Here is an 11969-nt window from a genome sequence, read left to right as displayed (position 1 = left end):
AACTATCAAGGAAGAGCACGTAAGACATTATGTTGGTCAAGGAAAATTGTAATATCCTCAGCCTCAGATATTATGTAATCTTCAGCTTATACTAATTTCTTACTTTATTTGTAATAATTATTCTGGTGATATCAAGTTTTAAAGGAGACAGGTACACCATTAAGGTGTTCAGGAATATGTGGCCGAAATCCCATCCCGATTGAGCTATCAGAAGTACCAAAAACATGATGTCCAAACTCGAGAAGTTGCCTAAACGTGAATATTGAGAAAAATGCATTGTAATGGAGTAGGTGTAAGGTCATCTATGTGGAAAACATGTGTTTTTTAAAGATGAATTTTTTCATCATGAGAGCTTGGCAATCATGCTTATTTTGAGCATGGGGCTTTATGGAACCCCTCATGTAAAATGCAATGGCAAGCAGCCTGGTGACAATTTCCAGGGGACTCTAGACAATGCACACTTTTTATTTATTTATTTTTATAGCCACCTTGTGCTCTTTAAAAGCGATTTTAACCTACTTAGGATTTAACTGCAATTTGAAGTTTTCTTTTTCCTGAAAGTAGAGAAACTAAACTTGTTAAAGGAAATAAGGAAGAAAATATGTAATTTTGGAAAAAAATTCACGTTTTTCGACTTGCATCTCCACTTAAAGGGCCAGTCAACAGGCTCCGACATTTTTTATTTTTACACCTCCCAAACAATCTCGGTAATTTGTAGAGTAGACTGCAGCGATCACGTTTTCTCAATACTACAGAGCTGCGCACCACGCACATGTAGCCTCCATTTCGAAAAGCAACTCCTGCACTCCTCTCCTACGCCTGACCAATCTCCTTGCACGCGTAGTGACGACAACTCGACGATCGGCGATGTGACGCAGCATGCAGCTCGTCGATTGGTCTAAACCAGGTCTCAACAAACAGTAGTGAAGTCAATGACAGTTCCTGTTCCCACCCACATCTACGACAGAACTATTCATTCATAGGAGTTGCAAAATTCTCCATAGGCTCCATGCATCGAAACTTTTGAAAGCGGGACACTTCACTGACCCAGTCCTTGGGAGTGAGCAAATTGTCGTGTCACCTGTTGGTAGGCACACCCACTATTAGGCGCAATATTTGTGTTTTGTGTTGCTGCTGCCAGATGGCGCGGCAGTCTGCTCCCAAATAGAGATAATGTATATGCTACCTTAAGGTAGCGGAGATACGTATACCTTTTCTTTCCGCCGCTCCGTATACCTTTTCCTTCTGGCTTCATGCACAGCCGTTAAACATAATGGCAGCACTATGCGCAACTATGCTCCCATAGGGAGCATATACGGTAACTCTGCTCCCCAAAACTTGAACTCCAGAAAAATCGGGCCAACTTCAATTTCGGGGTTTTGGAACGCAGTTCTTCTGCAAATCGTTGTTGGCTGCGAATCCAGCGACTGAGCTGCGAAGAAGCATCGGCACCGGGTAAACAGAAAACAACCAGGCATCGCAGCAAGAAGAAGTGTGTTGCGACTGATCGAGTTCGCCGATGACGTCGATCGCCGAGGTCTTACCACATTGCCGAAGTGGGCAAAGTCACGACGACAGGCCACGCCTTCCCCTTCCGGGTGGCGAGACCACGCGAAAATTTGAAACCAGCTGTATGCGATGTTCTAGCCCCTGTAACTTGCTTAAAATAGCATGTATTTGAGAAATTCTTGCGGCAACATGTTCACGAAGTAAAAGTGCTCATATTTCTCTTTACAACAATTTTTGGACCTTGGGGCTGTTTACAGGCCCTTTAAGGCATTTATTTCTCTCTGTTCTGTCGTTATGTAAACATAGAATCATACACTGACCCTTTAAGGCATTTATCTCTCTGTTCTATTGTTATGTAAACATAGAATCATACAGGAAAATAAAAAAAAAACTGAAAATGTCATGATTGGTGAGCTGCTCCAAAACTTCTGTAAAAGACCCTGATTGTGAAAAGTGTCCATTGCTTCTTTTCCATAATAGTGTCTATTTTAGATGCCACACTGTGTTAGTAATTTTACGACACTTGGGTGTATGATGATGGGAATTATCCAGCTTACCTCACCCACTGTGACTCGTCTGTTTATGACCTGTCTCAATGTTTTGTTTTACAGAGGCTGATCATGAAGGTAACAAGAAAAATGGGTATGTTTTATGTTGCAAACAAAAATATAGAGGTCATGCCAGCAAGACTGGGATAGTTAAATAGTGTAATCATTGATTATTCATTAATTGTGGTATGTTATGCTCATTAAGAGAAGTGATGTATGAATCTGTATTAATTTTACAAAACAACTGTAGAGGTGGTGCTTTCCCATGCTGCAGTTCCACCAGCTCAGCTGCAAAGTCTTGCGACCCTAGTAGAGAGACTCCTGTGAAACATGCTGAACAGGCTTCGACGAGTTCCAAGGGACCAAGGTTAGTGGCTGAGTTGTAATTTTGCTCTCTATCTGTAGATGAGAGGTCCTATTTTTTATATCTAAGTACTAAAACAAAAGCACTGATTCTGATAAATAGTTCAGTTTTTTGTCTCACACCTAAAACCTTTATTGCTTTGCTATTACACCATGTATTTTACACTTGTAGCAATAGTTCTTGAGAAGGAACAGCTTATGGTGTTTTGTTGTTGAGTGCATGCACTGAGCACAAAAACTTTCGAGCTGCTAATTTGGTCCTTCGAAGCAAGGTTTTGATGCTCCGAAAGCTGTGCTGAAAAGGCTTTATTCAATGACATCACTGGGCCTGGGAATGGTGATTTGCTACTGTGAGGAGCCAATTTACAAAGCAGAACATTAATATTCAAGCATTCAGGGCTTTGGTTGAAGACTTCACTAAAACAGACTTTTCTGGCTCTTTTTTCGAGGAGGGGAAGGGGATATAACGCAGCACAGGGACAAATGAAGAAATGGGCAGCACAATTGTCTCTGTCTTTCTACTTTGCTACAATTAACCTCGTTTAACTAGCCCAACTTGCAATCCTGATCAGTTCCATCATTTTATTTTTTCATACCCTTTGTGGGAAAACTGGCGTCACATAAATGAATCCTGCAGTACACCGAGAAAACTTTGCTATTATGGATAGCAACATCAAAGTTACACCAATATTTTGAGCAGTTTGGAACATGTGTGATGTTGATCTATGGGGCTGTGATCATAGGCTAGATATGTAATGAGTTATTTCAAGTTGCATGCTATTGCAAGTACTTTGAGAGCAGCGAGGAATGTATGGTTTAAGTATCGCCTGGCTGTCATGAGGTAGGTGTTCCAGGTATGGAAACAGTGCCACCAGCATGCAAAGCACATGGTCTACGACATCTTTCCTGGCAGAAGGATGTTGTAACCATTTAAACATTGCCATCAATAAAACATCAAGCTTGCCAAACATCATATCCTAGCTTTCGTGTGGCAACTTCAATGTCCAGCTCCTGCCTTTCCACGGCAGTATTGTTTTAATGTTGAAGTGGCACCCAAAGCCACTGAAACTCATGTAAAGGGAAGTGTTTGACATTTAGAAGTATTTGTATGTAGAAGTTACTGTAGCGAATAACTTATGTTTGTTTGTATTAACTACCATAGCTTCTCTTGCTGTTACGGTTTGTACTTACTCAGAGTAGGACCCATTTAATCAATAAAGCGGAGTCTATTTTGGCTGTATTAGTAAGTTACCCTTTCAAAACACCAATAGCCCCGCTCTTGCTGTGGGAAAATGCTTAGTCAGTGACAAAATGCACAAAAAAAAAAATGCACCACCATGAAGCTTCCATACCAACTCGCCTTCACATCATAGGTTTTATCAGTTCCTAATGGGGTCTACGTGGTCTTAATTGGTGAAAATAATATAATTTTCCTGTAAGTGGGCCAGAGATATATTATAATGATTTTAAAGAAATTTTGTGCAGCAAATGTGGCTAAAATATAAAAGAGCACTTAATTATCCAAGATGTCACGCAGACTTTTATGTACAAAGATTTTGGTATGAAATTTAAAAATGAAACTTTCACATACCATTTCTTTTTTATTATAAACCTGTGAGGGCAAAATGAAGGACAGTAAAGATTTTAGAAAATAGTTTAAGTCAAAACTGGCTTGGTGGTTCAAAGTCATTTAAAATGTGGGTGCTAAGAAGCTTCAGTAGATTGATCGATTATATAAAGTTGTAGTTAGATGCATGAGATTCCTTGTTGACTGTGTATTGGGCCTGTTTTTTGCTTTTAAGAGCTTCCATCAATCATACCTCAGAAAATTACATCCTGTGAAGTGTGGTAGTGCCAAAGAATAAGCACATATTAAAAGAAGTGTGATGAGCCTTTAAATTTTTTTCATATTTATGCTAGGGATTTCAAGTTAATCCTATATTCAATTTGGCCGTTCTTTTCTAGCTGCAGCTTTCGGAGCTTTTTTTTTAACTGTTAAGTTTGTTGGGTTGAGAAATAACAGCGTAATAAATCTTGTCATGCTGCCTTATCATAAGTGTATAACGCCAAGGTTTAGTGAAATTTTTCTGCCAGTGCTTTGATTGGTTTTCACTGCATTTTTAAATTTGCAGGTACATGCCATTTGTTATACTTACTCACCTGTTAATATTTTTTTTGGCCTTTTTGTAACTGGGGTATGTTCAAAGTGGTGGCTGTGTATTAAGATTGTTCTGTCATTTTAAAGGCCCTTTATCCTAACATAATGTTCAACTCTAGAACAGTAGCTTTTGAACATTGTATTTTAGCAGTTTGTTCAACAAGTCTCATGAATATTTTTTGCCCTATTATTGTGCATTGCATAAATAAAACTGGCAACATTAAGGGACCCTGCAATACTTTTCCAAGTTATCATCGAATGGCTTCATCCAAGCGAGCTTTAGATGCGAAGCAGCTCTTTGACTCAACTGTGTAATGTCGTACCTACGTACATCTGAACGAACACACCGAAACGCGTTCGTCTCAACGCAAGTGTTAGAGTTGTGTCAAGTAGGTGATGCTGCTGTTGTGCTCCCCTCGCACGCTTCCCTCACAGGTGCACGCTGTCGTCACTCTCATCCTCACCAGCACCATGCTCGCCGCAGTGCCCGCAGCAGCCGGCTTCTCCCCCCGCTCGCAACACACTTTTTTCTCGCCTCACCCTCTCCACTCTCTACTGCAGGTTGAGTGGAAACACTCTTTCGGCTCGTTTATCTGTGATGAAACGCACACGAAAATCAACACCACCTCCAGTGTCCTTGCGTTTCAAACCAAAGTTTACTTGAGTAAACGCTACGCCGAGTTTCGTTTCAAACCGTTTTTTCAGCACATTCTTTTACTTGCAGCCCATTTCAACCGGGTCAGGGCAGTGCGCACCACTTCTGTTTCGCATCCCGTGAGGCTTCCCTTCTGAGAGATGGTCCATAATTTTATCGCCTCATTAATTCATTGCCACAAAACTTTTAGAATTTTTCAAGTTTGAGCTGAGTTAAAGGGTTTTGCCACGTGCTTTAAGCATTTTCATTTCATACCAGTGAGTGTGCTGAAAGCGACGCAGGTTTAAGGCATGGCAACGAGCAAAAAAGCAATGTTCATTCAAAAGCATGTGCCATAAGCTTGAGCACTCTTACTTTTTTTTTTCTTCAGACACGAGGCTTACTTCCAGTCTGAGCACAAACAGGCATATCGACCTTAGATTGTGGAACTTGGGTTTATGGTGAATTCGTTTGAATTTATAGCATTAATTGTCATTGAAAGGAAAGGGAGCCATTTCTCGCTGACTTTCAGAATTTATAGTAAATTTTAGGCACTCACCTCTTTTCCCCACTGCTTTCTATATTATGCTATACATGGCTATGCTTGCTCTCTATTTTTCGTTCTATTTTTTTCTTGTCTGTTTGTTTCTATCTGTTTCTTCATTTTTCTCTTTCTGTTTTTCTATCATTTCCTCTCTTCTCTTTCTTTCACTATTTTCTGTCTCTTTACTACTTTGTCTTTTGGGTTCAATTCCGACTGTGCTGGTTTCAATGGAGGCGAAATGGTAAAGGCCCGTGTACTGCGTGATGTCATGGCACGTTAATGAACACGAGATCATCAAAATTTCCAGAGCGCTCCGGTGTCAAATTGTGGTTTTGGGACGCATTATGCCAGATATTTTTATTATCATTAGCTGTTAGTATTAATAGTAGTAGTGTTTTTTTTGTCTTTCAGTGGTCATTCTCTTGCCTTTCATCATTTCTCTTTTTTCCTGTTCCATTCTAGCTATTTCTCTCTCTTCCTGTACTCGTTGTGTTCTTTTCTCTCCTCCTAACCCTCACTTTCCTTTCCCCAGGCAGGGTACAACTGTGCCCTTGCGTTACACTGCGACCTCTGTGCCCCTCACTGCACCCATTCAGGTGTATTTTGTGCCAACTGCTCCAAAGTTCTTATTTCACCTGCTTAAACAGTAGTGTGGCATTTATGGCTCAATATATTATTAGTTTGGCCCAAGGTACACATAGCTTTTGCATGCTGCCAGAGAACTCACTTCTCCTATTTTCCCACCAAAATGTGTTTCCTCGTTATAATTGGTTTAACCAAAGTATATTGACGGCTCGGTATTTTGTATGTCGTTTGGAAACTCATCGCTTTTATTGAGGAACTGTCACTAATTAATACAAAAAGTAATGATTTGATAACCTAGCCGTTATGCATATAAAGCATGCAAGCGATGCAGCTGCGCCACTTCAGGCAACGCGCTGTGTACTGATTCTACACGCGTAATGAACTCTTACATTTTAAGCATCAAAACCACGAGGCATATTCATGCATAGATAGCTTTAAAATAATATAGTTATATTATAGGCAAATATGTCGCAAAATGAAAATTTACACGTCGATATCGTTGCGGTACGTAGGTTTTTGACGTGCGGATTATAACATAAAGCGTAAATGCACGAGCACACATCAGGCACGAAGTTGTGCCGCTGTCGCTGACATGCATCGTCGGGATTGTCGCGAGGGTTGCTGTAGATGGTTACTTTGCGCCAAACTGGCTACTTTCTGATCCTGTCTAGCTACAAAAATTTCAAGTTGGTGCCCTGGTTACTTTTTTCTGCATTGTACTTCAATTTTGTCACATTCCGTGGAAATTTCTCCATATTATTTGAACATCAAACAGCAGCACTTTAAAGAATAACCATTATTTGCAAGCTTCTTTCATGTTGGCTTATGCACACACATGTCCTTCCCCTGCCAGGGGGCTAATGTACATCGAGGCGCCCAACGAGGGTCCCTTCATCTGAAATGACAGAAAAAATGCTTGGCTATATAGACTCCAGATTATAATGCTGAAACATAGTGCGCCAAAAAGAATTCCTCAACAATATAAAGCTGGGTGGTTCATCTTCAATCTGATTTTGCTTCTTGTATCTTGAGACTGGCATTATTGTAATGTTGTACCATGAAATATAGGTCTGTGGCTGCAAGAAAAAAACAGCTTCAAAGTTTAATGTTCCTGATGTGTTGTTGGCCTCAAAATTACTTTCGCAAGAACTTTATTGTAGCCAAACTGTATTAGGGGCACCAAAAGTAAAAAAAAAACTTTATAAATTTAATTGCAATATACATGAGGTTTTGAGACGAAGCAAGAGGGAAAAAATTGTGCCTGTTATACTCCGTTTTTGCTTTTTCAGAATCGTATTATTTATTGTCGAATTCTAACAACTCTATACTAATCGCTTTTTTCCTATTTGGCTACGAATTTAGCGCTAAAATATTAAATGGCATGGCTACTTTGGTTACTTTTGGCTTGATTTCTGGCTACTATTGGATTTACTGAATAGCAACCCTGTTCGTCGTGCACCTTCATTTCAAAACAAGTTCCTCTCATCATGCAAAACTCCTTGTTTACCTCCCATGCACTTACAAGTTATGCTTGCGAGTCTACTTAGTGCGGCCTTGGCAGGTTCACTAATCAAACAATTTGGCGAAATGGTAAATGTGAAGTGCCGCTATCATGCGAGTTTCTCCATGTTCACAGAATGCGGAAGCACGGATGCGGCTTGCGAAGGTTTCCTCATTGATTCCAAAGTGCAATTTAAATTTGTTTGTCTAAATAATGAACCTTGTAAATAAGTGTGAAACAAAACGGTATGTAGTTAAGGTAGCTTTCACCCCGCAGGGGCGCCTGCGCAAGTAGGCGTTTGGTGTGTAGCGACACCACGGACCCGAGCTAACGGGGGAGTTTCTACTCCCTCCCACGCCTAGCCGTGCGTGGCTTTGCCGTGTCCGGGGAAAAGGGGATCCTGAGGGTTGAGCCGACGCTGAGTGATTGGACCTTTAAGGCCCCCTGGCAGAGGCAACACACCCCTTTGGCCCCGGCTTCACGTAGACGGCACCCCTGGGCTGACCCACCCAGGGGAAATCGGCAGTCGCCTTTTCCTATCTCTCTCTCCCTACATCTTAGTCTTTATCTCTCACTTTTTATCTGTCCTGTCTTCTCCTCTCTTCTGTTTACTTCCAAACTTCCTGGCGGCTAGGGTTAACCCTGTGCAAATAGCCTACCTTGGTCTATGCGCATTGGGTTATAGTTGCGTTGTACGGCTGGCGTCTGCAGGTTTTAGCATCCACAAACTTGTAGCGTCCCCTCGTTGGGCTCCATGGTGGGTGGCCGCCAACGCTTCTGAAGAAAATTAAACTAGCATGCATAGAGCATTTCCCTTATTAAATGATCGTACCGCCTTAAAGCGTGTACGCACCGAAGACTTAGGCTTTTTCAACCGATCAAGTGAAAACTTCCCTCATTTTCATGTTATACATAGTGAGATAAGCAGCAAGCAAGCCAGAACCGTATCACCCTTTGTAGTAGCCAGATGTCTCACAGAAACTCTTGGAGCCGGGTACAAAGTTACCAAAATGGCCAGCGGAGACCTCCTCCTTGAAGTTCGAGAAAAAGAACAGTTTGAAAAGCTACAGAGTCTATCAACTTTTGGTGACACTCCCATCACTGTAACGCCACACAGATCGATGAACACAACCCGTGGAGTAGTTTCTGATGCTGATTTGCTCGGCTTGACTGAGGAGGAACTTCTGGAGGGTTGGAAGAGTCAGAATGTGACCAATGTACAAAGGATCACCATTAGAAGAGACAACAAGGTAACACCAACGAAACACCTGATACTCACGTTCGATTCCAGTAATCTGCCAGAAAGTATTCAAACAGGGTACACAAAGACGTCGATCAGACCATACATACCTAACCCACGTCGTTGTTTCAAATGCCAGAAGTATGGCCACGGCTCGCAAAGCTGTCGTGGTCACCAAACTTGTGCACAATGTGGAGTGTCAGGCCACAACTCTGACAATTGCGAAGAACCATCACACTGTGTGAACTGTGGCGGAAATCATGCTGCATACTCACGGTCTTGCTCATTTTGGAAAAAAGAAAAAGAAATAATCACTCTTAAAGTCAAAGAAAACATCACATTCAAGGAAACAAGACGAAGAGTGTCGCCATTTTACGGCGCAACATATGCTGATGCGGCGCGTCAGGGGGCAACGCCGCACCAGCCCTCGCCACCCCTTCGGCCTGCGCAGAGCGAGCCGTCGGTTGTGGCACCTGCCCCCAAGGCGGCTGTAGCCCAGGCTACACCGCCTACTCGCAAACAGAGACCGGAGACTCCAGAGTCTTCTGGTCTCAAGGCCTCCCCTCACCAGGCGAGGCCTAAAATCCAAACTAACAGCCCGCACGTGCGGGCATCCAGTGCCTCCGAGGAGGCAATGGATACGTCGGCACCCTTGGTGCCGAAAGAGCGGCGTGGCTCCTTGGAGCGCGCCAAGAAAACAAAAAAGCAAATAACAGGGCCTGGTGACGGCCCTGTTAAGTGAACTCAAACTCCCTGTCTAAACAGCCACTCGCTTTTCGTACACACAGCATTATTTTACATTCACCATGAACACTCAAATTATACAATGGAACGTCAGGGGCCTCCTCAGAAACCTTGACGACATCCAAGAACTCCTACACGAACACTCACCAAAAGTGCTGTGTGTACAAGAAACACACCTTAATTCAAAACACACAAATTTTCTTCGCAAATACGTTATTTTTCGAAAGGACCGTGCTGATGCCATGACATCATCCGGAGGTGTTGCCATCATAGTGAATCAAGGAATTGCATGCACACACTTACAACTCCAAACATCCCTTGAGGCAGTGGCTGTTCGAGCGGTTATTTTTGATAAACTAATCACAATCTGCACTATATACATCCCTCCCAGCTATCAGCTGCAAAAACGTGATTTACACTCTTTAATTGATGAACTTCCGGAGCCTTATGTTCTCCTTGGAGACTTCAATGCGCATAGCAGGCTATGGGGAGACTCTCGTTGCGACGCGCGAGGTCGACTGATTGAACAATTCCTTCTCTCGTCGAACACATGTCTCCTAAATAGAAAAGAACCAACCTATTATAATCTCGCACATAACACCTACTCCTCCATAGACCTAAGCATAGTGTCTCCATCTCTTGTGCCTCTACTCCAGTGGAAAGTCGTCAGTAATCTGTACGGAAGTGACCACTTTCCCGTAGTTTTGAGCACAACTACAGCAACTGAGTGTACACCCCGTGTTCCCAAGTGGCTCATAAACAGAGCCGACTGGGAACGGTTTCATACCATCGCTCGTATAGATTGGAGTGACATATGTACTTTAAGCATTGATGTTGCTGTCGACTACTTCACAGCTTTTTTGATTGATGCTGCAACAAAATGCATCCCACAAACAAATGGGCACCCAGGAAAACGGCGTGTGCCATGGTGGAATTCTGAATGCCGAAACGCGCGCAAACAGCAAAACAGAGCTTGGAGGCTGCTTCGGAACTCACCGACAGCCGAAAATCTTGACACCTTCAAGAAAATAAAGTCTCAAGGCAGGAGAACGCGTCGGCAGGCCAGAAGAGAAAGCCGGCAGAAGTTTTTGTCAGGGATCAATTCATACACACAGGAGGCTAAAGTCTGGAACATGGTCGGTAGGATAGCAGGAAAAAGGGTACACACACTTCCACTCGTGGACACTCGGGGTGATACCTTGGAAGATCAGGCAAACTTCCTCGGTGCACACTTCGAACAGGTGTCCAGCTCATCCCACTATACTGACGCTTTCCAGAAATACAGAACAAGAATGGAAAAGCAGAAACTCGAACACAAATCCACCAGATACGAGGCATATAACCAAGCTTTCAGTCTAGCTGAGCTCCGAACATCTCTAAACTCCTGCAGTACTTCTGCCCCAGGTTCTGACCGTGTGGTGTATGAAATGTTAAAAAACCTACCAATCGAAACACGAAAAACCTTACTTTGTTTGTACAATGCTATCTGGTTTTCTGGCGCTATCCCTACCTCCTGGAAAGAGGCTATTATTATTCCCATTTTGAAAGAGGGCAAAGACCCTTCTTTACCCTCGAGTTATAGGCCTATAGCACTTACAAGCTGCTTGTGCAAAGTCTTCGAAAAAATGATAAACTGCCGACTTGTACATTTCATTGAAACAAATAATTTGCTCGACCCATTTCAGTGCGGGTTTCGAGAAGGTAGATCCACCACAGACCACCTTGTTCGTATCGAGGCACAGATCAGAGACGCCTTCGTCCATAAACAATATTTTCTCTCTGTGTTCCTCGATATCAAAAAGGCTTATGATACAACATGGCGTTTCGGAATTCTAAGAGACCTTTCCCACCTTGGCGTGCGCGGAAGAATGTTTCACACAATCAAAAGTTACCTGTCAAACCAGACATTCCGTGCCCGAGTGGGCACGGTTCTTTCCCAAACATTTGTTCAGGAAACAGGCGTGCCACAAGGTGGTGTACTTAGCTGCACACTTTTTCTCATAAAAATGAATTCCTTGCGCTTGACCATCCCTCGCAATATGTTTTATTGCACATATGTCGATGACGTCCAGCTTGGCTTTAGATCTTGCAACCTGGTAATGTGTGAGCGACAGGTTCAGTTAGGTTTAAACAAGGTCTCCAA

Source organism: Rhipicephalus microplus, chromosome X, assembly GCF_043290135.1.
Source record: "Rhipicephalus microplus isolate Deutch F79 chromosome X, USDA_Rmic, whole genome shotgun sequence".
NCBI lineage: Eukaryota > Metazoa > Arthropoda > Arachnida > Ixodida > Ixodidae > Rhipicephalus > Rhipicephalus microplus.
This window is presented reverse-complemented; position numbering follows the sequence as displayed.